Genomic DNA, 27,552 nt, shown 5'->3' with positions numbered 1-27,552 from the left:
TGAAATCTCAAGAATTCAATTTAAAAAAATGGCAGTTTACATTAGGATCAATATTAATCATGAGTTAGATATTATTACATAAACTAGTAAACATGGAGTAGATCAAAATTGTATAAGAGAAGGATAATTCAACCAAATATGAGAAGACAAAAGAAGGATATTGGAGCAAATGGTCAACAATTAAACATTAATTATAAATTATCTAATTGCTATATTTGTATACAAAATTTTTGTATTAAAGCACCTTTACTTTAGCAAAGAGTTAGATCAAGACGTATTTTAGGTACACTTTTATCACTCAAATTTACCTTTTGGTAACAATCATTACAATCAATATTTTAGGACAAAATGTTACATTTGAATTTGTCAATCCCACATTAATAAAGGATATTAGTAAATTAAAAAATATTTCAATATTAAGATAACACTATTACCAAATTAAAGCGTCTAGAAATTGTCCCTACCAAAGATGGCTGATTACCAAAAAATTTTGATGCTTGCATTACAAAAACTTGTTTTCAACTTTTTGCATTAAGATTTCAAAGATTTCAAAATTATATTTTCGATAAAATGCAAAAATCAAAAAGTTTTTTTTTCAATAGTCTTCTCATCACAACAACTTTCAGGACAGAGATTTATTAGGAAAGAGTGAGAGTGAGGAAAAGATGGGCCTCCCATCAAACCTAAAAACAATCCAAAACAAAAGATCGTATGCGAGCTACCACCTCAACAACCTATTACCCACACAACAAAACTTCTAATCAAAATCCAATAAACAGAAAAATATTATCAACCAACCTAACAAGTTCACTCTTCTAGATGAAGAATCTATTTCTTCATCTCCACCAAAAATTACCAACAAGCCCTACAATACCCCATTATACACCTTCTCCTAAAAAACATATCAACATCAATCCCACTTTCAATACATTGAGAAAGATTAGTCAATCAATTTGCATTATTGAACCCGAATTTTGGGACAAACTATGCAAGGAACTTTATCAAATTTTTCCTCCAGATTTTTATTTATTCCTGATGATTTATTAAAAACAAGAACATTTTATGAATTTAGTTTAGTGATACATGATTCAATAGAGATTACCATATCCTGATAAAAATGATCCCAATAAGATTGTTTTTTCAAAATGCAAAATTAAAAAGGTTTAAGACCTCAAGGATGGCACCTGTTTAACTCATACAACACACTCCTGGTTTTTCATTTTTGACAAAACTTGCCCAAAAACGTTTCCAAAATGGTTTCAACAATGGTTTAATTTTTTCGGTTTAAATGAAAAAATCTTTCCACCTTCGGTCTTGGAAGGGTATCACTTGTTTACAAAAAATTTCAACAACAGTGAAGACCATTTGCTAGCTTTTTCTAGTAATTTCTTAATTGCCTGGATAATGAGTTGGCAATTTCACATCACTACTCCTCTTCCTCCAAAATTTCGAGAATTACAAAGAAAATTTCTTATTAAATGGTGGCCTAGTTTTTCCATCCAAAATATTAGTCCACCAGATGTACAAATATGGATCTCTCAACATCGCAGTTATGTCAGCCTCAACAACAATCAACATTTTTGACGCAAAAATCAAGACTTCTTGCTGAGTTGGCTCAATGTCAAAACCCTCAAGATATGGACAAAATTATTATGGCCATTGGATCTTTAATATCTCAAAAAGCAGACTCGGACAACACCAAATCACTGAGCGATCAAGATAAGGATGACTATTTTGTCATGTTCCAAAACTAGATCAATTATGACTTCAATAAAGGTTGATGACTCAGCATCAAGATTCAAAAGTTTCGGCGCTGACAAGATTCTTCTCCAGTCGACTTTATCTCTTGCCTAGAAGCAAATTAGTCAAGATTTTTCTGCAAAAATTTAAAGACTTTCAAGACATCAAGACTTCTTCAAAATAATCCTTTCACGTGGCTTCTGCAAAGCTTCTCAACAATTTCAAGACTTACTTTGTCAAGCCCCCCTGACACAAGCAAGACTTCTCAAGATTTTACTTTAGGATGATTATTCTTTTGTCTGCCAATTTCAGAGCAGATCTTCAATAATTCAAGACACGTATCCAAGGCAGCTCATCACTTATCAACAACTTTATCTTTTTCCTGTATTGCATTAATGTAACGGATTCAAATGTTTTTGAAATCCGATCGTTTGTATTATAAATATGTATTACTTCCTTTTTTTCGATAGAGTGTTAGAATCAGAGCAAAAAATTAGAGTGAAAAAATTAAGTTTTAAGTTTTCAAAAACACTCTGAGAGAGAGAGTTTCCTCTCGTGTACAAATTATCAAAGCAATAAAATTGTAAGTTTCTTCAAACACATTTATTATTTTACTTGACTTATTTTTCTTTGCATTTATTTACAATAGTCTTTGCATTTACTTTGTTTTTATTAACTTGACTTCAATTCTTTCAGTTACTTTAATTCATTCATTTACTTTTATTTCAATTACTTTGTTTTAAAGATTCTGCTATATAGGGTATCAGAGCCAAGTAGTGTCAATAGAAGTTATGCTTAGGAATTAAAAACCGCACAAAACAACACCCATAACGAGTTACTGCAGCAGATAACTGTTCACATGATATTACTGTTCATCAATATTCACTATTACTGTTTATACACTGTAGCAGTTTACTGTAAATTACTGTTCATCCGTGCACTGTTCACAGCTTGATTAAATTAAAGGTTAGATTAATCTAGAAAGTTTTAATCTAGAAGAACTCTAGAATTGATTCTAGGCTGCGCTTGGTCAACGTGGAGGGTGCGTTGCCGTTGGTCAGCCGTGTTAGGTGGTCCCGTACCTTGGTGGTCCCGTGATCTAGGAAAAAAACTGGAACTTTTAGGTTAGAATTATTTTAGAGATGTCTAATTTCTTAAGGAGATTAGGAAGTAGCAGTAAACGAGATTATAGTAGTAGCAGTAATGCTATTAGAATTAATAATCGACAACAAAACACTAATAATCAATAATTAATGAAATCTATTAACACTCAAGAGATTAATATGGCAAAAATAGATTAACACTTACATATCTGGAACATACCACCAGTTAAAAAAGACACAATATATCAAATAGATAGTTTTGAATTTATGTCAGATTACTCTATTAAAACAACAGAAGACACTATAATGATAACCGAAGAAAAGGTTGAAGAAATTCAACTTCTTTCTGAAGAAGCAATACACAGACACAGACAAAACAACCTTAAATTTTTACACATAGGATTAGTACAAGTAGCAGTAAAACCATTATTTAGGTTAGGACAAAATATTCCAATATTAGTAATTTTAAAAGACGCAAGAAATTTAAACTTCAATAACTCTTTATTAGCAGTATTAAATTCTAATTTAGAAAGTGGTCCCGTTTATTTTGATTGTTACCCAAATTTTACAGTAGGTTTACATGATCCCACAATACTGTCTGCATTAACTATTAATTTAAAAGCTTCTAATCTTACTTATCAAGATAAAGCCCAACCAGTAGCATTAATATATAGGATTTATTACAAAGTTATGAATACCACAATAAGTCCAAGAGCCATTAGGATGTCCCCACCAAGACACACAGTTATAATGGAAGCCGATAAAACAAAACATAAAACCTTTACACCAAAAAGGTTAGCTTGGGATGAAATTATTAAACAAACAGATTGGAAATTAGAAAAATTATGCCCTCCAAAACCTTTACATGATCAAAATAATTCTGAGATACAACAAATAATACAAGAACCAGACGGTACAATAAAATTAAAATTTAGAGAAACATCCTTAGAACAAAATCAACCCATAATTACTAACAAAAATAACCACAACCCTAGGATTGAAGAAATTACAACACCTAGCCCTTCGTCAACAACTTCAACAAGTAAATTAGTAGGAGTAAATTATTCCCCTCCTGTACCAAAACCTGCATATGAAAACACATCAAGTCCACCTAGTTCACCAACACAATCAGAAGTATTAGGAAACTATAGTCAAATCAACACAATAACAAAACCTTTTGAAATTAACAAAGAATTATTAAAACAAGAATTCTTACAAGATTATAATAAAGAAAAACGACAAATATTCTTTACAAAATTTAGTCCAGAAGAACAAAATACCCTTAGATCTGAATGGTACAATACACAAGAAAAATTAAAACAAAATATTTATTTCTTTAATTGGTTAGAAAATAGAAAATGCTATCAAGATTTAAGTGAAAAGAAAACTATTTTTGTTACCACTAATGCGACAAAAAATTGGCAAACAACAACAAATAAAACTATTACATCTGTCCATCCACCTTTAGAAGAAATTAAAATAGAACATCAACAAGCAGAAATAATAGCATCACCATTTAAGAAAATTAATAGAATTGATGATGATCAAAAGCAACCAACTTTAAGAGACATTAAAAATATTCAACATCAAAACAATTACTCTTATCATATTCTCCACACCATTAGTCAACAAATGAATATGATAGAAGATAATACTACCCATATAATTACAAAAAATTCAAAAACCCTCGGGAAGGAGATAATAGAACATTCAACAAATTCACCAACTTTAGGAAATTCAACATCAACTTTAACACCCCTTTATTCACAAAAATATGTTAAACTATTTTTTGAACCCTTTGACATTCCAAAAGAAGAAATTATTATTTCAATTACTTTATTATATTTCATTATATTATCATCACTTAATTAATTATAGCATTACATAGTTAAATAATTACATAATTAGTTATAAATTTAAAATATTACATTATAAACATTAATAATTTACTATATTATTACATTGCTTAATTAAATAATTAAAAATTTAATTAATTATAACATTATCTTATATATTTATAGTATGATTACTTAATCAATTGTTACATTCCATTATTAACATTAGTATATTAATTAAATGATTATAAATTTAATTAATTACAATATTAAATTATAGATTTATAATATGATTACTTAATTCATTATAATATTACATCATAGTATGATCACATAATTAATTATAACATTATATAATTAAATGATTACTTAATTAATTATGACATTATAATATAAACATTAGTAATTTACTAATTTACACAATACTTAATTAAATGATTAATAATTTGATTAATTATAATATTACATTATAATTAAATAGTATATTACTTAATTAATTATAACATTACAATTTACATTGCAGTATAGTCACTTAATTAATTATAACATTACATAATTAAATGATTATTTAATTAATTATGATATTATATTATAAACACTAAACATAAGGATTTAATTAAATTATTAGAAATTTAATTGATTATAATATTATATTATTGTTAAATAATTATAAGTATTTATAATATTACATTATAGTATGATCACTTAATTAATTATAACATTACATTATAATTTAATAATTACTTACTTAATTACAACATTAATATATTACATTATAAACATTATTAATTTATAATATTAAATTTATAGGTTATGAGTTACATTGGACACAAATAAATGAGTAATCAAAATTTGTTAGGGGTACATTTATAAACTTTTAAGGTATTTTTGTTATTTTTTAAACTAATAGGGAGGTAATTGATTTTTTATAGGGTACTCGGGAAAGGAATCGGAACCCGTATTTTAGGTTCTAATTCCTTGAATTGAAGAACTTGTACTGTGTGGTTCCGGTTTCTATTCTTTTTTTTTGGGAATCTGTACTTTGCAATTCCGATTTCGATTCCTCCAGAAAATACAGGGTACTCGGAACCGCTTACCCCTATTATTTAACAAATATTTTCAGTTCTTAAACCCTGGAAGGAGGGTAATTTAGTAATTAAAGCAATCACCACTATAAATCAAGATTATCGCAAAACCCTAATCCTAACACTTCTACAAGTTTGCACAGCCTCCTCCTCCTCCTCCCCTCTCTCGCTCTGTAAAAACCTTCACTTGTTCTGGGTTATTTTCTCTTCGAAATTAATTAATTCACAACCCATTTTGCCTCTTTGAGTAGCCATATGAGTTTACTATCAGTTTCATATTTGGTTTAGTTAGGAGGCATATATTGAAGAATAGGCCTTTTGAGGGGACTCTTATTTTCTCTTATTAATTGTCCCCCAAGCAGCCTTATACATTTTCCTTATACACTTTTAGATTTCATTCATGTTTGTTTGTGTGAATTTCGCCTCTCGAATAACCAGAAGGTTGATTTATTTCCACACCATTTGGTTCAGACAAGAGGCTTATAGTAACACGCAGCATAAAGGTATATTTTTACCCATTCTTCTTTAGTTTGGGATATTTCCTTGCAGCTTCGGATATTTGAAAGATTCAAAACATGAATATGAATGAATTGAGCAGTGCTGCGTTTTTTATATCTGGCTTAAACACTCTTAATCAATTGGTTTGGAATTTTATTAAAATGGAAATTTCTTTATATGATGGTTGATGGCTGTTATTTTTTGACATACTGTTCTTGCTAAGCTGTAGGATTTTTATTATATAGTCTAAACATTGTGAATCCAAAAGTTTTGTGTGTTTTTTCTTTTTTAGAGTTAGTTATTGCTGCTTGGAGTTAAATATGGTATTACTGAAAGTGGGATAAATGGTTTATGTAAACGGGTGTTGGGCGTATGAATTTGGGTGGTTTTTCCTTTTTATCGATGTTTGAACTGAGAGTTTCATGTTATGGGATGAAAAATGCTCTATTGATAGCCATCAATTGGTGTGGAAGTAGACAGGGTTACAGAAGGGTTTGTGATTAATATGTGTGATAAAACATCTGATATAACAGCCTCGCCTGATCAAAGAAATGTCCCCATAATAGTGGCATTTGGTCCTTGTAGAGGCTAAAAATAAGAGGTGTCTTCCTGATTCAGTTTGAGGGATAGGAACAAATCAGCTCTGTTCCTTTCCTATAGATGGGTTCGGACACTTTTATCTAGTTAGTCATTAGCCAGAATGTAGCTTGGAATAAAGTTATTGCATAACTTTTGTTTCTATTGATCTTTTAAGCACAAGAATCTGATCGTGTCTGGGCTTAAAGCTTGCCTTGAATTTACTTAACAATGCATCATCTATTTTGGTTGTGTATTTTGGTAAATATATTCTTGTTAACCTGAGTAAACTTTTCGTTTGACAATTAAAAGGGCATGATAGCCTTTCATTTCAATGGTTGGTCACAAACAGTTTGTCACTTTTGTATACCAGCTTAATATATTTTGCTAGTATTCATATTCCAATAATTTAGGGTGTGTTATTGAATTGGCTGACGGTGAATTGTTAACAAAGGTCAATAGTGACCAACGTGGTTTAGCATCAATTAATGGTGGTCAACATTGTTTAATATTGGTCAATTAGTGATGCCATTTTATAATTACTGATTGGTGTTAACTATTATTGACCGGTGTTGATAACTGTTGATTACCATTGATCATTGATGGATGTTAATTGCTATTGATCGTTGCTTTTGTGTTATGTGAAGGAATATTGTTGATATTAAGAGTTGAAGAGGGTAATAATTTGCATCACAAGTTTTTGATGCATCAAAATTATTCTTTTTAAGGAATTAATATCATGAATTTCTTTATTTATGTTTAGAGGTGGGCATTTGGGATTGGTCCAAAAATCCAGTCAAAAACCGGTTCTAGGACGGTCTTAGGAGGTCTGGTCCCAAAACTTACCAGGCCTAAAGAGGAGGGTCCGATCCCTCCACTGGGCCCTTTCCAAGGCTCGGGCTGGGCCAAACCTTTTAATCATTTTTTAGTCTTTTGTAAATAATTAAAATCTCTTAAAATTTTAAATAAAAATAAATTATAGGGTTAAAAAAAAATTACAAATTAATTTTTTTTTTTTTTTTTTTTTTTTTTTTTTTTTTTACTTTTGTTAGCAACGGTCATTTTTTTGGGGGGGGGGGGGGGGGGGGGAGAATTTTTTTTTCGTTCACCCCCCAACAATTATACTATAAATAATCCTCAAATCTCTCATTTTTTTCCACACCACTCAATATCTCAATCTCTCTGCTCACTACTCCAATCAAATTCTCATTCAATTTATATTTATAATTTATTTATGTTATTCAATTTTTTTCTATTTTTCAATGTCATCTCTTATTCATATTATTATTTATTTATTATTATTTTTAATTATTTATTATTTTATTATAAATTCATAATGTATTTTTAAAATGATGTATTTGGAGGATCATTCCCAAATGAGTTTAACGTTCCATCCACCAATGAAATAGAAATGTTCAATCCAAATTGGATCAGTTTCAAAAAGACCAGTCCCAAACGGGCCCAGGAGGAAAGAGTGAAAATGAATTGAATCTTTTTATTTTATCAGTGGATGGAACGTAAAACTCATTTGGGGATGATCTTTTGAATGCATCATTTGAGGAATTCATTATAAATTTATGATAAAATAATAAATAATTAAAATGAAAAAAAATTTAAATAATAATAAGAATAAGATATGATATTGAAAAATCGAATAATATGAATAAATTATAAATATAAATTGAATGAGAATTTGATTGGAGATTTGGAAAAAAGATTGATTGGTGAAGGGGTGCCCTTTCTCTCTCAAATGATCGTTGATTGGTGGTTAACGGTTATTAAACAAAAGTAATTTTTTTTTTAATTTTTTGTAAAATTTTATTTTAACTCTTATAATTTATGTTTATTTCAAAATTTATAGGGGGTTTTATGTAATTTTATAAGAGACTAAAAAGAAAATGATTAAAAAGGTTTGGGTCTAGGTCGATCGGGCCTTTTTCCAAGGCTTGGCCCGGTTTTGGGATTAGGCTTCCTAGGACCAGTTCTAGGATCGAGTTTTTGGGTGGGGTTTTTGGATCTAGCCCCAAATGTCCACCTTTATTTGTAATACTTTTAACAATAAGTGTCTTTCTTAATATGTGGCCCTAGTGCATGGTTAACATTATCTTTCATTTATGTTGTTAACTTGTTTAGGTTTAAGCACATTTCCTCATTAATCTATCTCTTATAAAATCCAATTATTCAATGACAAGTCATGGGTCATGTGTTTTCAAGAGGACCTTATAATATTCGCTTGAAGACACATGACCCATGTAAGTCCTTTTGAAAACATATGATCCATGCAAATTCTCTTGAAGACACATGATTTATGATTTGTCATTAGATAATTGGTCTTTATGGGAGGTAGGTTGGTGAGGAAAGACTATAAATTAGGCTTTATCTCATTCAATCATATATGGAGGTGAGAAGTCCAACATATTAGGTTTAAAATGTATTTGCAAACTAAAACCCAAAATAATTTCTTTTTTACTTTGTTGTCTTTATTTTTCAAAGTGAGTGTGTTTTATTCTAGTTATCCTTTCTAGTCAGACACTATTTAGTTTTGTCCTACTATCATATATGTTTGATAATGAGGTAAAAAAAAAAAAAAAAAAAAGAGAAACAAAGAAGATATATGAGTTTTCGAGCCTGTGAACAATGCATCATCAAATCGTGTCATGGATCTTGTTTGTTGTTTAAGTGTTCTGATTTTTGGTTATGTTGTTTATGAGACAACTCGACATTTTGAACGGTGGAGATTGAAATCCAATCATTGTAAGGCAGTCAATTGTGGGTAAACTCGAAATTGCAGTTTTTGTCTCACTCTCAAACATATATGGTGGTGAGACGAAGTTAGATGTTGGTTGATTAGAAGGGATTGCAACTAGAGCAAAACACACGTTCACTCATGTTTTTTGCTATTGGATAATGAAGGAGAAGAATAAGTTATTTTGGGTTTTAGTTTGTAAATATATTTTGAGTCTAATATGTTAGGTTTCTCATCTTTATATGGGAGGGAATGAGGTAAGACACAACCTATTTTTTCATTTTAGGCACAACACAATTGAAAAAAAGCGATAAAATGTGTTGTTATAGTGAAAGTTGTTACAGTGAGTCACATTATAGTGAATATCGAGAAAAAAAGTTGTGGGATGCATTTTAGAGAGAGAAAGAGGAGAAAGAAAATTTTCTCTCAACTTTCATTGTAGTAGTTTGCATTGTAGTAGTTTTCACTGTACACATTAGTAGGTGTTGTCGTCGGCCTTTTTGCCACTTTTTTCAATGATTTTTTTTTTTTTACCCAAAATGACCACCACCCACTGATAATTGCATGTTTTGTGTATTGTGTCATTGCTCCATTTTAGGTCAGGCTTTGGTCAACCTCGACTTGCAAAATCCAATATGTAGTCACCCAACGCTTCAACAGTCTCCTCTCTACAAAACCTTAAACAATTTGGTTGAGCTTGTTCTTTGATCGTTATTGCAGAATCCTAGGATTTTTTGTGCTACAATGGCGATTGGGTTTTGATTGAAGTTGTTTTGGTTTGTTTAGGAGGAATTGTTTGTCTTTTTGATCATGTGATTATGTAAAAAGAGGGCGGTGTTTAGACCGACAGATTGATATTGGTGTTATTGATGTCATTTAATTTTGTGTAGTTGAGGTTGATTTGTTTGTTGCAACCAATTTAAATATATATGGCAATTTCCAGTGGTTAATTGTTTCAATTAGTAATGTTAGGTTTATAATTAAATCTCACAATTTTCTTTTAAACATTGGTTAGCTCGTAAAATGACTTTTGCTTGTTTGTATGAGTTCATCTGTTCATTTACGAGTTAACCAATGACGAGCTGTCATGTTTGAGGTTGTGAAAGAAAATTGTAGACTTAACATCATTATTGTTCAAATTATTGAATTTTTATTTGTCTTATTATATGATTGTTTAGACATGTTGCAAGGGCCCATCATTTGGAAGAATGGAGGTAATATGAATTATTAATTGAATAATGTTACACTTATAAAGAAATCTTATAAAAATTTTCATACAGAGTGAGGTGGCAAAAACCGAATGGAATAGTGAATAATTGAATATAATAAATTTGACTTTTATTTTATTATTCTATTCATTTTTTATCATATTAATTTGTATGGTTTACTTTGTAAAATTTATTTGTAAGTGTAGTATTACTATTATTAATTTTGGGTGTGTTTGTTTTACTATTCTTGTTATATTTAACCCTATCTAAAATATATATTTGTTTCAATGTTCTCAAAATTTAATCAATTCAATTCAAAATATTTAGATTTTTTTAACTTTTTAGGTTTGTTAATTTAAATAAACACTTCCAATAATAAAAGTTCATAAATTGGTAAAACACTCTTGTCCAATCGCATATTCTTGGTAGTCGGTCACCACTGCAGGCATTTAATAGGTGGGTGAGATGTTTTTGTTAATTTTCAACGTTTTATTGTAGAGAATGTTTAGCTAAATTAACAAATGTAGAGGGTGGTTTAGTTAATTTTTAAATCTTATTTTTATAATAACAACTTAATTCAACTTTTTTCAAAAATACTATTCAAAATACTCTATCAAATACTCTTTAATTTTTTGCTATATTTATCTTGAATATTAAATGAAAAAATATAAATCATTAATAAAATAAGAATCTTGAAACTAACTCTAACTTAAAATTGTTTTGAGTGTTCAAAATTTTTATGGAAATAAATTCACAGGGATGAGAATGGTTATGTTTGTTTTATTATTTTGAATAATATTTTTTAAAAAGTTAAGTTGAGTTATTATTTGAGGAAAATTAACAAAAACACTTATAGGTTAGTTAATTTAGCTAAACACCTTGTATATTAAAACATTGAAAATTAACAAAAATACTCCAACTCACTCGTTAAATGTCGGCAGTTGGCCATCACAGTCGGAGGATGGTCGAAAGTTGTCATACTGGTGTATGATCGATTGAATCTGATCGGTCGTGCGACGATCTGACTTTTTTCAATTAGATCCACCTGGATTTGATTGGAAAATGTCAGATCTATGACCAAAGATCTGGCCATCAATGACGAGCAAATCGTGTCATTATGGAGACTTTTGGCCACCCTTTGGTGGTTGTGGCGGTTGCCAGTATTTAATGGGTGAGATGGATGTGTTTTTATTAATTTTCATTGTTTTATTGTAGGGGGTGTTTACTAAATTAATAAAAATAGTTGAATAGAATAGAATTGGATTTTAAGAATATTGCAGGCGTGTTTTTTTTATTATTTTGAATATGATTTTTGAAAAAGTTGAGTTGGGTTATTATTACGAGGTATGATTTGAAAATTAACAAAATTATCCATTCTGTTTGTTAATTTAGTTAAATACACTCAACAATAAAAATTTTAGAAATTAACAAAAACACCCTCACCCCCCACATTTGCCAGATTCTGACCACTATCATTGGAAGATGGTTGAAATTTGCTGTAATGGCAAACGACTGGTTGAATTTAGTCGGTTGTGCGTCGATATGACATTTTCTAGTCAGAGCCACCATGGATATGGTTGAAAAATGCTAGATCTGACCAGATTTTGTTGTCAATGATGGCCATATCTTGGCAGTCATTGATGACCAGATGTGGCTAAAGATCTGGCTGATAATGGCTAAATCTTTGGTCGTAGATTTTGTAGATTTGACTTTTTTCGGTCAGATCCACGACGGATCTAATCGAGAAAGGCTAGATTGGTGCACTACTAGTCAGATCCAACTGGTAATGCGCAATTACGTCAAATTCCGGGTGGATGGGTGGGTGGGAGTATTTTTGTTAATTTTTATACTTTTTTTTGTTAGAAGTGTTTATTAAATTAACAAACTCAGGGGATTTAAAATAATTGAATATAATTGAATTTTTAGAATAGGAAAACAAATATGTATTTTGGGTAGAATAAAGTATAAATAATAAAACAAATAGAGAGGAAAAAAATATATTTTCTTAAAACTTTTTAATTAAGTGGAAAAGAGAAAATTTCAACAAACCTCACAAAATGTTATTTAACAATAAATTATTAAATAATATTTTCAATTCTTAATTAAAGTCATAAACCCTCGGAGGGTAATTTAGTAATTAAAGCAATCATCACTATAAATCAAGATCATCATTCATCCCAAACCCTAATCCTAACACTTCTAGCAGTTTCCACAACCCCCTCCTCCTGTCTCGCGCTCCGTAAAAACCTTCACTTTCTGTGGTATTTTCTCTTCAAAATTTAATTAAATCACAACCCATTTTGTCTCTTTGAGTAGCCATATGAATTTACTATCAGTTTCATATTTGGTTTAGTTAGGAGGCATATATTGAATTATAGGCCTTTTGAGGGGACTCTTATTTTCTCTTATTAATTGTCTTCCAAGCAGCCTTATACATTTTCCTTATACGCTTTTAGATTTCATTCATGTTTGTTCGTGTGAATTTTGCCTCTCGAATAACTAGAATGTTGATTTATTTCCATACCATTTGGTTCAGACAAGAGGCTTACAGTAACACGCAGCATATAGGTATATTTTTACCCATTCTTCTTTAGTTTGGGATATTTCCTTGCAGCATTGGATATTTGAATGATTCAAAACATGAATATGAATGAATTGAGTAGTGCTGTTTGTATATCTGGCTTAAACAAGCTTAATAGAATGGTTTGGAGTTTATTAAAGTGGAAAAATTTTTATATGATGGTTGATTGCTGTTGTTTTTTGACATACTGTTCTTGCTAAGCTGTAGAGTTTTTGTTATATAGTGTAAACATTTGATGAGTAAACTATATATTCCACAATGTAAATCCAAAAGCTTTTGCGTGGGTTCTTTTATAGCGGTAGTTATTGTTGTTTGGAGTTAATAGGGTATTACTGAAAGTGGGATAAATGGTTTATGTTAACGGGTGTTGGCGTATGAATTTGGGGTGGTTTTTCCATTTGAACTGTGAGTTTCATGTTATGGGATGAAAAATGCACCATTGATAGCCATCAATTGGTGTGGAAATAGAGAGGCTTACAGAAGGGTTTCTGATTAATATGCTTTATAAAACATCTGATATAATGGGCTCGCTGATCAAAGAAATGCCCCAGTAATTGTGTGGCATTTGGTCCTTGTCGAGGCTGAAAATAAGAGGTGTCTTCCTGAGTCAGTTTGAGGGATAGGAACAAATCGGCCCTGTTCCTTTCCTAAAGATGGTTTTGGACATTCGTATCTAGTTAGTCATTAGCCAGAATGTAGCTTGGATTAAGGTTGTTGCGTAACTTTTGATTCTATTGATCTTTACAGCTCATGAATCTGATCATGTCTGGGCTTAAAGCTTACCTTGCATTTACTTAACAGTGCATCATCTATTTTGTTTGTGTACTTTGGCAACCTATTCTTGTTAACCAGAATAAACTTTTCATTTGACAATTAAAAGGGTATGGTAGCCTTTCATTTCAATAGTTGGTTACGACTTCATATACCATTTGTGCTTCTCTTTTGTTGGTATTCATATTCCAATAATTTAGGGTGTGTTATGGAATTGGTTGGTGGTGAATTGTTAACATGGGTCAACGTTGGCCAACTCGGTTAGCATCGGTTAATGGTGGTCAACATCGTTCAATGTTGGTCAATAGTGATGCCATTTTTAAATAATTGACCGGTGTTGACTACTATTGTCCGGTGTTGGTGATTGTTGATCACCATTGATCATTGATCGTTGTTAACTATTGTTGATTGTTGCGTTTATGTTATGTGAAGGAATATTGTTGATATTAAGAGTTAAAAGAGGGTAATAATTTGCATCAATACAAGTTTTTGATGCATCGATATTATTCTTATTTAGAATAATATCATAAATCTTTCTTCATTTATGTTGTTAACTTTCTGTTTGTAATACTCTTAATACCAAGAGACTTTCTTAATATGTGGCCTTGGTGCATGGTTTACCTTATCATTCATATGTTGTTATTTGGTAACAAGTATATCTTAAGAAGAGTTTTGGGTGTCAAGAGTTGTTTAGGTAAAAAATTTCAGACTCACCATTTGAAGTTTTTCATTGGAATGTGTACCATTAAGTTATTTTTAAGACATATTGAATTTTTGTTTTTTTTGTTACATTTCAAACTCATAAAAATATAATTTTAAAAGTCATATAATTTGAATTTTGTATATTGTGGATTAAAATGTTACTATGGGAAGCCGGGGATTTTTATCTCAAAAGATAAGGAGGGTGGGTTTAAACCTAAACCAATATGTTTGGGTATGGTTTAAGGTGAATCTTAGTCTCAATCTTTTGGAATAAGAATCTTATGTTTTCATGGATTTCATTTTTTAACTAATATTGGTGTTACACAATAAAACACATGATATACCATTTATTTTTGACGCAACATAATAATAACACACAATTGTGACTTTGTTGAAATGTCAAGCAACGATACTTGTTGTGATCAGTCTTCTTTAAATTCAGATTCTTCATCATGAAAGTCGTTCGATCGCTTGGATCCAATCTGTTGGAATTGTTGGGTCTAGTATTGGGGTGATAGTTTGGATAATTGAGTGATTGAGCTGGTGTTGGTCTGAAGTGTGGTGAAGAATGTGTTTTCTCTTGCACTTTTGTGAATAATATTTAGTGTTAGAGTGTGTGCTCTTGAGAAGAGGCATATAGAATTTGGGTATCACCTTTTGGATAATTAGAATAATTGATAACTGAGTGTGAGTCTATGCACGTTTATTTAGTGTAGTGGCTACTCGTATAGTCTTGGGGAAAACATTCCTGGAGCTTGATCAAAGAAAAAAATTCTAGAAAAGACATTTTTGGATGTATGACTTTAGTAGTAATCCAAATATATTATGAACCAAATCATCTTTTAAGACTATGAAATTTGTGTGATGCTTGGAATAGGATACATCTGCTCTAATGGAATGATGTCCATAAAGAACATAATGGACCGTGCTACCTTTTTTTTTTTGAAATAGGGCCTTTGTAATGACTAAATTCATTTTCTTGGAATGACCATCTCCAAAAGCAAGTAAAAACTAGAGCCACGTTGTAGAAATTTCCTCTATGCTCAAGAAAGAGATTTAACAGTTTTTTGGAATTGTTAATTACATCTCTCAGTTTACTCACCCACTCTATCCTTAACTCTACCCCTTTGACAATGGTTCAAACTTTTGGCAAATAGAAAACCATGTGTTTTATTGTGTCATAAAGTAAATATGGGTGTATATTGTTTATGAGTCATAAAGTCATTTTACTGTATCATAAGTCAATATTAGTGTAAAAAAAAAAAAAAAAAAAAACAACCAAAAGTAAAAATTGTCATGCTTGTCAATCACATTTTGTAGATGTACCTTTCCCATATTTGTCAAATATGTTATGCTAGTCACATCTCATGTAAAATATTGTTCGAACGGCCTTTGTATCTTGTGAAAGTGTATTGACTTTTCTACCTTTGTATTTTATTATAAATAAGAGTAATACAAGGAAAGGGGATTTATAATTTGTAAATTTTTTTTTCTTCTTTTAAGTCTTTAAACTTCTTTAATATTAAAGATGTATTAGTTCTATGAAAACAAGAAGCATAGTAAAGAGTTTCCCATTGTTTTAAAAACCAAAGTTTGTATGCTTTTTTATTGTCATTATATGGATTCTTGGAATCAGAAACTTTGTCAAGCTTTTGCAAAATTCATTTTATTGGTCATTCTTAGATGTTTTTAGCAGGTGCGTGTGTTGGATAAGAGGAGGGCTTTGACTAAGAAAAGTCTATCGCTATGTTGATTGATTATCTCTATGTAGGTTGGCTATCATAGTCTTTTACGGGCATAACCTTCTGAAATCATCTTTGGAGCCTAGTAAACTTTTTGGAATCAAAGTCAAACTAATTTTACAATCTAGGTTTCACCAATGTTTAACACCCTGGGTTTTACTAACTCAATTTTGCTCTTAAGAGTTTATTTGTCTTAGTCTATTCTTGCTTATTTCGGTTGAATTATGTATTGGAGAGGTTGAATTTTACACTTTTGGAATCCTCAACTGTTTTAGCTATGTTCAATGCTCTTATCAGCACTGAATCTCCTAGACCTTTTACTGTTTCTAAACCAGATTATCTCTATGAAATCTCGTATAACTCATAAAACAAAAAAAATTCCAGGATACCATTCCCCTCCATTGTAAATCCACATATTGCCTTCACCAAACTTACAACTTCCTTATCCAAAAACTTCAAAACTCTTGTAAAGCCATCAAGAAAACCTGTCAAAGAACACGTGCAAACCACTTACTTTAATAAGTGCCAAACTCCTGTTATTGCCTAACAACGTGTTACTCTAGAAGTCCCTCTAGCATCCATATCTCAATGGATTCATGAAGGATATTCTCGCATGCATTTTTGTGCTATCAGACATGCCCTATCATATCATTGTAGAGCGGGACTTATAGTCTTTGTTCGAATTGCTTTATTGGATGTTTGTCTATTATCAACATGCTTATAGAGGCTTGGTGTAGACAACCTTGAATGTTGGAACAATAATCATGATACTATTTCCAACTTCAATTGTCGCTCTCTGATATACATTGTTCAAAAGCATTTAAAGGTTCGGCTACAAATTATTAGCCTGTGGCAAACTATGATCATCGACTTAAATGGTGATAGAACTATTACATCTTGGAGGTCGTAGAAGAAGTTTAAGGACTTAAAAGAAACATAAATTTTTTTTGACAAACTATAAATCCCCTCCCCTTTCTGTGATTGCAAGCATGAAATTCTCTCCTCCCTAGAAAGAAAAGTACTCTTATTTATAATACATAGTTAGAAAATGATAGGACATAGTTGGTCTTTTGAGGACTCAGTTATTAACAACATGACTTTTGATCAACTTGTAAACATTATTACAAACATTTGACAAATTTGCAAACGTTATTATAAGCTTTTGACAAACTTGTAAACATTATTACAATGCAAACTTTTGACAAACTTGCATTCTGACAATGACGTGGAATATTAATCATCATCTAAATTGGAAGTCAAGACATTACATTGCTTGAATAAAATCTGATGGGATGTATGAGGTTTGCATATTTGGGTAATTGTTTGTTGATTGAGTTGGATGTTTATTGAAAAAGTTTGAAGGATTAATGATTTGTCGTTATTTGCACTTGTGTAAATAATATTTACGTGCTTATTGGAGTTAGTGCGCTTGAGAAAAGTCTAGCTTAGAGTCTTCCTTTAGAATACACTCAACATTTACTTCAAGCTAGACAGATGTGCATGAATACATTCACAACTTAGTTATTATCCACCCCAAACACTTCAAAAATTCATGATTATCCAGAATGGTAGTATCATGACTTTTAGTCAGAGCCTTCTCAAGAGTATGAACTCCAACAAGCACGTGAATATTATTTACATAAGTGTGAGAAATGATAACTCATAATTTGTGAAGCTCTTTCAATATACATTCATCTTAACCACTAGACAGTTATCCAGATATGTAGACCTTTCAAATCTTAACAGATTTTATCAAAGTAATGGAATGTCTTAACTTTTGTGACGAAGAATCTTGACATAATACCAGTTTGGATGATGATTAATATCATACGTTATTGTAAGAATACAAGTTTATCAAAAGTTTGTATTGTAATAATGTTTGCATGTCAAGTTTGTCAAAAGTTTGTAATAACATCTACAAATTTGTCAAAAGTTTGTAATAATGTTTGCAAGTTTGTCAAAGGTCATGTTGTTAACAATTGAGTTATCCGAGGGCCAAACCATGTCTTGTCCTGTTCTAGCTCTGTATTATAAGAGTATATTTCTCTATGATTTCTCTTGAACCTAAAAAATGTGTTAGTTCTCTGTAAATAGTAGGAATAGTAACCATATTATATTTAAATATAAAGTTAATATGCTCTTCCACCGTCAGATCATTGGAATTATACAATTTGATGAGCTTTTGAGATTAATTTTACTAGTAATTCTCAGATATTTTTTAGAAAATATGTGTGAGGGATAAAAGGAGAAAGACCGAGGATATGAGCATGTGTAGGTTGACTATCATAATTTTCCACGTGTATAATCTTTTGATCTTTTGAGACCATCAGTGGGAGGGCTAGTTTATTATTTTAATAGGATAATGATATATATTAATTAGTTTATATATTTAAAAAATGATATTATTTATCATTTAAAATTATAAAAATTATTGAATAACAAATAGTTATTATATCTATAACTAAAAGTAAATATGTCTAATCATTAATTAAAATTATATGATAATTAATATTTTTTTTCAAGTTCCTTAATTTTTAATTAGCTATTTAAATGTCATAATTATTATCTCAAAATCTTTATCTTACTTTTTCTCTGAAAAGCAACCTTAGTTTACAATAAGACTGTTTTATTAAATTTCTTAAAATATTTCTTTACTCCATATTTAAATTTAATGCATTAGAAGGTGGACTTTGTTGATAGTTTTACTAAGAGTATTCGTTGCATTAAACATATGAAATAGGGATATATGGGCTACTTATGGTTTCTGAATTTCATCTACCTTTTTATTTCTTTTATTGAAATTTGCAAAAATTTGCGTCCGGTTATTATTTTTTAAAATCTAGGGGAAGAAAAGAGAATATAGGGCCCATTTTTTGTAAAAAAAAGTAGGCATATATTCTCTCTTTCTCCCCTAAGTATTTCTCTCTCTTCCTCTTTTATTTTTTTAAATGGTAAAAGAATGTGAATTTTGTTAATTTCTATATGGAAGATAAAATGAAAACTGTTGCTGAAATTGATAGGCGATTGTAGCCTCAAATTCCTTATTTCTCGCCGTACACTTTTCGCAGTTTAATTTTTTATTTCTCCGAAAAAACCATCAATAAATTAATTACCCTTTTTTTTTTTTAAATGATTGAGAGTGTTTAGGTCAGTTTACGGGCACATCAATTAATCACTTAGGACCTGAAACTGAAACTATCGGTTGTGTAAAAACTCTAATTGCTATCTCTATTAGGGGATTTGAACTCATGACCTCTTGAGTAATATATTTAAGAGTCTCTATTGAATCATTCGATCACCCAAAAGTAGTTAACAAATTAACTACTGTTGAAGATCAAAAGCATTAAACTTTATTAGAAAATTGAAATCTTGAGAGGTTAGAGATTTTAAATTTAGGTTATATCATAGTTTCTTTGGAAGCTTAAATTTTTTTAAACTAGTTTACGAATTTATGTATTATTATTAATTGATGATGATTGTTGTTTACCAGTTTGTGTTTAATAGATACAAAATATAAAAGACGAAGTCAGATTGAAGAAGAGTTGTGTTCAATGTCAAAAAAAATGCCGAGACTCATGTTTGTTTTTAGAAGCAATGAGCAAATTATACTCGTATTTTTTTTTTTTGGGTATGGTAATTGGTGGCCACCCGTTACCCTTATTACAACTTGAACCAAGACTTCTTAGTCTTTTAACTTTTTAATCAATCTTTCACTCCATTAGGCTACAAGGGGTAGTTTATACTCGTATTTGTTTATGCGTGAAAGGTTTGAGGATTATGAGTACTCATTAAAAGAGAATACAAGTTAGGTGTATTTTTTTTTTTTCATTTTTTTTTTTTATTATGAGTAATGTTTAAGATTTACAAGGGAAATTCCTATTGTCAATGTTTAACGAGCAAGGAGATATTTTCCCCTTAATCATCCTTCACATGTAATTCTTTTAATTATTATATTACTTTTTGCCTTAATTGAAATTATCATTGTATTTCTTTTTATATATACGAAAAAAAAAAAAAAAAGAAGGAAAATTAATCCGAAATGAGAAAATAGCAATTTATCCTTGTAAGTACTACTAACATTGAAAAATTGTTGTATCTTGCCTAAACGAAGGGAGTATTTCACACTTGATTAATTAGGCATAAGCACATGCTTACCCTTCAATAACTAAGCAATGCCTTGGTAGAAACAATTACTTTAAGTTTTAACAAATGATACATGGTTTGCTTTGAGACATTGTCAATTCTCCAACCCATCAACCTTCATAAATGATTATATGGGTTTTGATAGCAACCCTTAAATTGTGATGTAGGTCATCATCTAGGGTTTAAAAACACTACCAATTGGTTATGCATAATATGACATAATTGATTATGTAATCAGCAATGTTGATATAGGGTTATTATATCCAACCCTTGAGTAGGGGTGTGCAAAATTGAGTACCCGAACCGGAAATCTGGTTCAAGCAATTAGTTAAACCGAAACTGAATCGGTTTAGTAGCTGAACCAGTTTTGAATCGAACCAGAAAATCTGGTTCGGCTCAAGCAGGTGCCCTATTTTGAAACGAATTTGAATTAAAAAATTTCAATTATGCCTCTACTGTTGTAAACTTGAAATATATGCTGAAAAAAACATCAATTTGCTGCTCAAATAGACTAGAATCTATTGTAGGGAAAGGGAGGAGAAACAACACCACTTGGCAAGTAAAGAAGTCTGTGTTTACTCTGCTCCGTTACAAGTAAATAAGGGTAAAACAAACTAAATTCAATTTCAGCTTGAAATAAAGCAGTGGCCAATTCCTGATCATTCGCCTACCAGTGCCACTTCTGACAAATTGACAACGTACCAACACTGAGTTGCTATTGTAATAACCACCAGACCGCAAACTGCCAACTATCACCAACACACCACAACAAGCATCCAACTAACATCCATAGCATTAGAGCAGTAAGTTTTGAAGATTGAGAAAGATTGGGGTAGAGAACTAGGGTTATTGGATTTTGGAATTAGAGAAAATTAAATTAGGATTTTGATTTTATGCAAAAAAAACCGGTTCGGTCTGGGTAACTGGTTTAGCATATCTTAATCGAAAATCGGTTTTCTTTCATATTGTAACCCAAAACTGAACTGGATTTCTGGGTAACTAGTTTTTCCAATTTGATTTCCGGTTCCAGTTCGGGTATGGGGTGTTTTGAACACTTCTACCCTTGAGAGATAGTAAAATATGTTTTATATAACATATGGATTATTATTGATCCCCTGAAATTATCATTTACCATTTAAAAAGTAACAAAAACTCACTTGACGGGAGTACTTAATATTTTCTTATAATTGAAATCGTGGGTGAATTTTTTATTTCACTACTTTTTAGGGTTATTATAATCTGTACAAATATCCCAGTCACACAAATACATATTTTATTTATGTCTATGAAATGGTAAAGACTAGCTGTTTAAGTTAAACGAGAATCACACGCATGTCTACATGAATGACAAATGTCCCCGATATTTTATTTGAGTTTATGAAAGACTAAATGACATATTCCCACTTGAGGTTTAGTGAAATCTCACGTTGATACCTTGGTTTGTATTTATTCTAGATTTTCATCTTTAAATTAACATCGTAAGTGAGGTTGGTAAGTAAAAGTATAAGTTTTATAAAGGAGGTTGTGGAGAGTCTAACGGTGGTATCGAAAGTGATTTTGCACTTAATTAAGAATCGGTCAAAAAAGCCAAAAATTGTCAACTTGGATGCTACTAATGTGAGCCGCTTTTTACTAACATGAGCTCATCTTCTATCAGAGAAAATACCGATGCACTTTAACGTGCTAACGTGTGCTACAATATAATGAAAAATTGTAAATCTGTTAAAATAAAGGAAATAACATTACTTTAGGGGATGAAAATCTAAAATAAATACAACAAGAGATATCAATTTAGGATTTCGCTAAATCGGGGGTGGTAATATGTCGTTTTTCTCTTTATGAAATGCTAAAGACTAGCTCTTCCTTCAAAGTCGGTTAAACGAGAATCACATGCATGTTTACATGAACAGATAAATAAGGGCAGGCTAGGAAGCAAATTGCCATCAAATAGTTCAGCCTTTTATCAAAAAATTCTTCAGAAATTAACAATATTACTATAGCTATCATGAACCTGCTTTCATTGTTCTTGTTGCTAGCTACAATTTTTGTAACGTCTCAGGGATCAGACTTCTCGTGCCTGAGTTGGCGATTTGCGGTGGAAGCTGATAATATTATTGGATGGATAGTTCCCCCACAGTGTAAAAATTATATAAAGGATTACGTCTCATCGTCAACCTCAGGCTATCCGTCGCAGTACAGTAAAGACTTAGAAATCCGTTACTGATGCAGCTTGGAACTATACTCAAAGCCTGGAGCTGGCTGATGATGGCAAGAACATTTGGATCTTTGACGTAGATGACACCACTCTCTCTAATTTGCCTTATTATGAAGTCCATCATTACGGGTCAGTAATAGTTATGTTTATGATATATATATATATCCTATCTTAATTCGAACTATATTCTAAGTTGTGGTCAAGGCCAGACCCACCTTATGATGAGCGGGGCCGGTGACCTCAATTTTATTTTCATTAGTTTAATTTCACCTTTTGCTTTTGCTTTTAACTTTGAGCAATACTACTCTTACAAAGACAAAAACAAAGAGGCCATACAAAGACAATTTCCACACTTCATCTTCATGATTTCTCTCTCTCTCTCTCTCCCTCTTTTTCCATTTTTTCTTTGTTTTTTCCTTCTTAGTGATGTCACTTTGTAGCTCTCTTTGTATTGTCTTTGTAAGGATAACATTTTTCTTTAACTTTATATATTTATATTAATGTTTCTTGATTTGACATTTCTCGTTTACTTTTTTTTTCCTGTTTTATATTATACTATTTTTATCTAGTTTCCTCTAAATCAATGTTTTAATAACCAATCTGGGGAGAAACCTGACAAAGTTATCGAGTCTCGGGTTAACCACTTTAACCGGTTTGACCGGCTGGCCAAATTATATGTCAAAATTTTTAAAATTAAGCAAATACATCCCTAAAAATTATTAAGTCCTTACAAGTTTAAAATTTAGCAAACACACCCTAAATACAAATCAGTCATCGATTGGTTGGCAACGGCAACACACCAAATGTAATCCCAATTATCTCTTGAATTCATAACCTAGAAAATCTACCCAAAATCTAGCCGAAATCGATTGATTTAGGCCAGGTCTAACCAATGCCGACATTGATTGATTTCGGCCAGATCTCACCATCGCTTGGGTCGACAACCCTCCCCATCACCACGAAAATACTCCCCTCAGCATCCTAACCAAAACCCATCTCACCCTACCCTCGTTTACCTCGCCAATTGTCAGCAAAAGTCGGTTGTTGCCGCTGTCTCTTTTTTTCGATTTTTAGTCGATTAATTGATCGAAAATCGATTCTGTCGCCATCATTGCACTCATCGACACTTTCTCTTCAAAAGCCCCAACATCCCGACCTTCAATTGTTTGTCGATCATCATCCCAAATTCTAGGGTTTTAAGTAAATAGGGAATTGTTAAACCGGCCTGGTGAAGGTCTCGGGTCCCGGTTAAACTGGTTTAACCGGCTAGGCTGAGCTTTAAAACACTGCTTTAAATTTAACTTTTGGGTCCGTTCTTGATTGTGGTATCACTACAAAAAAGAAATTTATATTCAGATTATAGCTATAACGAAGAATAGATTTTATTACTAGGAAATCGCGTTGCAGTTTCAACTCATATTTTCTATACATAAGATGAATGCATATCAATGTTCACTATAGGGCTACTGTAGCGCAGAACTGATGCTGTACTTAATTCCTACGTTGACAAAACCATTCTCTGGCGCATTGGCCTGCATGGGAAAATCGTCAAGGCATCATTTATAGATATTTTGAACTGAAAGTTTACAGGAACTATACCGTTGATTAATTAATTTTTGTGATACATAACTATGTGAGATGCATTATTGATCTATATATATTTATATGATGAGCATGGTGTGACAATTTCAGGGCTGAAGCAGTTAACAGTACCGCGCTGAATGAGTGGTTCATGGTAGGCAAATTACCTGCATTGAATAAGACTCTTGAATTCTACAACAACTAATTAAAGCTTGAAAAGATTAAGCTTATCATCCTCACGGGAAGAAGAGATGACATTGACGATGTTGTAAAAGCTAATCTACAGGAAGCTGGGTACGGAAATTGGACAAAGCTTATCCTCAAGTAAGCATTAATTAATTAGCTACAAAGGGTCCTTACATCAGGATTAGGATTCTCTCTTGAACTGAACTTTTACCTTAACAAATAGATATAAACCATAAATAAGTGAAAATATATGTGTTATAAGATCCTTAAAAGCCCAAGTAAGCTCAAGTGAGGATATTATAGAGATTGTGACATGTTTCTCGAAAATTAACTGAACTTTGTATATATATAATATGGGCTAGCCATAATTTTAATATTTGGGCGTAATTTTTGGGTACAGGGAAACATCCTATAGTGGATCGACATTTGAGTTCAAAGAAGAAGAAAGAAGAAAGCTTGTGGAGGAGGATGGATAGAGGATAATTGGGAACATGGGTGATCAATGGAGCGATATCCAGGGGATTCACCTAGGCAATCGGACATTCAAGTTGTCCAATCCTCTGTATTATACGGCTGAAGCAGAGGGTACTGATCAAAATTTATGTTTTGATTTTTAGATATGAAATGTATCATGTATTTAATAAGAAAAATATATATGAATAAATGTTCATGTAATAGCCAAATTATTATGGCTAAGTGGACTTCGATTTATTAAATAAAAAAGTGATTTATGTTACGTTATCTGTTAATTATATCTTTACATAATGGTTTAAAGATTAATTGAATTATGATACAAAGGTTTAAGTAAGCTATAACTTTGGGAGACACACCACTATGAAAATGTAATGAAGTAAATAAGAAGTTATTTGACAACTATGAATGGGAATATTGACAAGTAATATGACCCAAAATTAAATATATTGAAGCTTCATTCAACTTCAGCATTCTAGCTCAACTTTAGCAGTCCAACTCAGCATATCAGTCCAATGTTGACTGAATAGTCAAAGGGAAGTTTCAGTTGGTTTGACTAATTTAGCTGGTGTAAAAGAGTTGTAACTATAGTTGGTTGAAGTTAGTTAAGATTGTTACTTGAGTTAGTTACTAGAGTAAAGTTTATACTAAAGCTGGATGTAAAAACTGCAGAATGTAATTTTCTTCGATCTCTAATGAAGATTCTCTTTTTAAAAATCTCTCTCTAATCTCTCACTACACAAAATCTATTATGGTATCAGAGCAATAGGTTTATTTCCTGAATCTGCAGAAGAAGAATTGCTAAATTTGTTCTTGGATCTTGTTTGATTCATCTGATTTGTTTGACTAAGTACATACTAGCTCATGTTTGACGATTTACTTGACTGAAGATCTGCTAGCTCAACATTCGACGGTTTGTTTGATCTGTTAGCTCAATTCGTTCGACAGTTTGCTTGATTTTGGTTTTGCATAGTCTTGGTTAATCCGACGATTGATTCGACGATTAACTCAATTTGATTCAGACTTAGTTTTGTCTTTATGAATTTGCTTCTTCTCTGTTATCTTTCAAGTAATTACACGAAATGGTGAATTCTAATAGTGAAATGACAATGAATCATATAGATTCAAACTCACCATTGTATATCCACTCATCAGATACTCTAGAATCTATATTAGTAACAGAGCAACTCACAGGCATCGATAATTATGGCATCTGAAGTAGGGCCATGACAATATCGCTTCGAGCCAAGAATAAATTGGGGTTTGTCGATGGTTCATGCAAGAAGCCAATAGATTTAACTTTGGGTGCGCAATGGGAAAGATGTAATTCACTAGTACTGGCTTGGATCTTCAACACCATTTCCAAATGAGATTTTCAATGGAATAGTTTAATCTACTAGTGCACATCAAGTGTGGCAGGATCTCCAAGAGCAGTACCATAAGATCAGTGGAACCAGAATGTATGGAATACAGAGGGAGATTGTTAATCTTACACAAGGTACCATGTTTGTGGCGATCTATTATAACAAGCTAAAATCTTTGTGGGATGAATTGAGTTCATTGATCAGCTTACCACCACCAGACAGTGTAGTGGCCAAAGCCTACCTTGATCACCTTAATCAACAAAAATTGTTGCAATTTTTGATGGGACTCAATGACACTAAGAAGTCAGATATTGCTAATGTCACCATTGCCTTCAGTGAAGCAAGCTTACTCGGTTGTTAACCAAGATGAAAGCCAAAGGATTTTGATAGGGACCAATGTTGGTTCAGATGTGACCACAACCTTGTATGCTTAGAACCGCAGAAGGGGCAAAATCACAATCCAAAATACAAAGGCAAGAAGCCTTACATAGAATGTGACTTCTGTCATCTACCAAAAGGCATAAATGTGATACATGTTACAAAATCCATGGATATCTAGAAGATTATAAAGGAAAAATGAATGGATCCAAGAACAAATCATTGGCAAATCAAGTGCAATCTGCTGTTCAAGCAACTCCCGCTTCTAATACTCTTGTGGTTTCATCAAAAGGTTCTCTTGGAACCATTCTCTCGGCTGAACAATACTCTCAACTTCTCCAATTGCTTGGCAAGGAAAATATGTCAGCTTCAGTGAACATAGCAGGTAATACAACATCACTGTTATCTTGCTTAAATGAAACTGATAGTTGGATAATAAACTCAGGGGCAACTAATCACATGACTAGATTGTCTGGTCTAAATTCTCCTGTTGATATGGATTTCGGCCCAAATACCCATGTTGGCTTACCTAATGGAACCAAAACTAGGATTAGGCACACTGGTTTTGTTAAACTGGATGACAAAATTAATCTTGATCATGCATTGCATTTACCCGATTTCAAGTAT

General features: G+C 31.5%; 3 non-coding genes and 1 pseudogene across 3 annotated transcripts; all 4 read left to right on the top strand.

Annotated features, from left to right (window-relative positions):
- Positions 1 to 6,040: 6,040 nt before the first annotated feature.
- Positions 6,041 to 6,137, top strand: LOC116123236. Its single transcript, XR_004127009.1, has one exon. It is a non-coding gene; the product is annotated as a small nucleolar RNA U19 (small nucleolar RNA).
- A 44-nt stretch (positions 6,138 to 6,181) lies between these two features.
- On the top strand, positions 6,182 to 6,324 carry LOC116123239. Its single transcript, XR_004127011.1, has one exon. It is a non-coding gene; the product is annotated as a small nucleolar RNA snoR138 (small nucleolar RNA).
- A 6,809-nt stretch (positions 6,325 to 13,133) lies between these two features.
- LOC116123237 lies at positions 13,134 to 13,230 on the top strand. The gene has a single exon (XR_004127010.1). It is a non-coding gene; the product is annotated as a small nucleolar RNA U19 (small nucleolar RNA).
- Positions 13,231 to 22,735: 9,505 nt separating this feature from the next.
- On the top strand, positions 22,736 to 24,731 carry LOC116123202 (annotated as a pseudogene).
- Positions 24,732 to 27,552: the final 2,821 nt, after the last annotated feature.

Source organism: Pistacia vera, unplaced genomic scaffold (genome assembly GCF_008641045.1).
Source record: "Pistacia vera cultivar Batoury unplaced genomic scaffold, PisVer_v2 Contig140, whole genome shotgun sequence".
Taxonomy (NCBI): Eukaryota; Viridiplantae; Streptophyta; class Magnoliopsida; order Sapindales; family Anacardiaceae; genus Pistacia; species Pistacia vera.
Note: the sequence above shows the minus strand (reverse complement) of the source record. Positions and strands in the feature narration are given on the sequence as shown.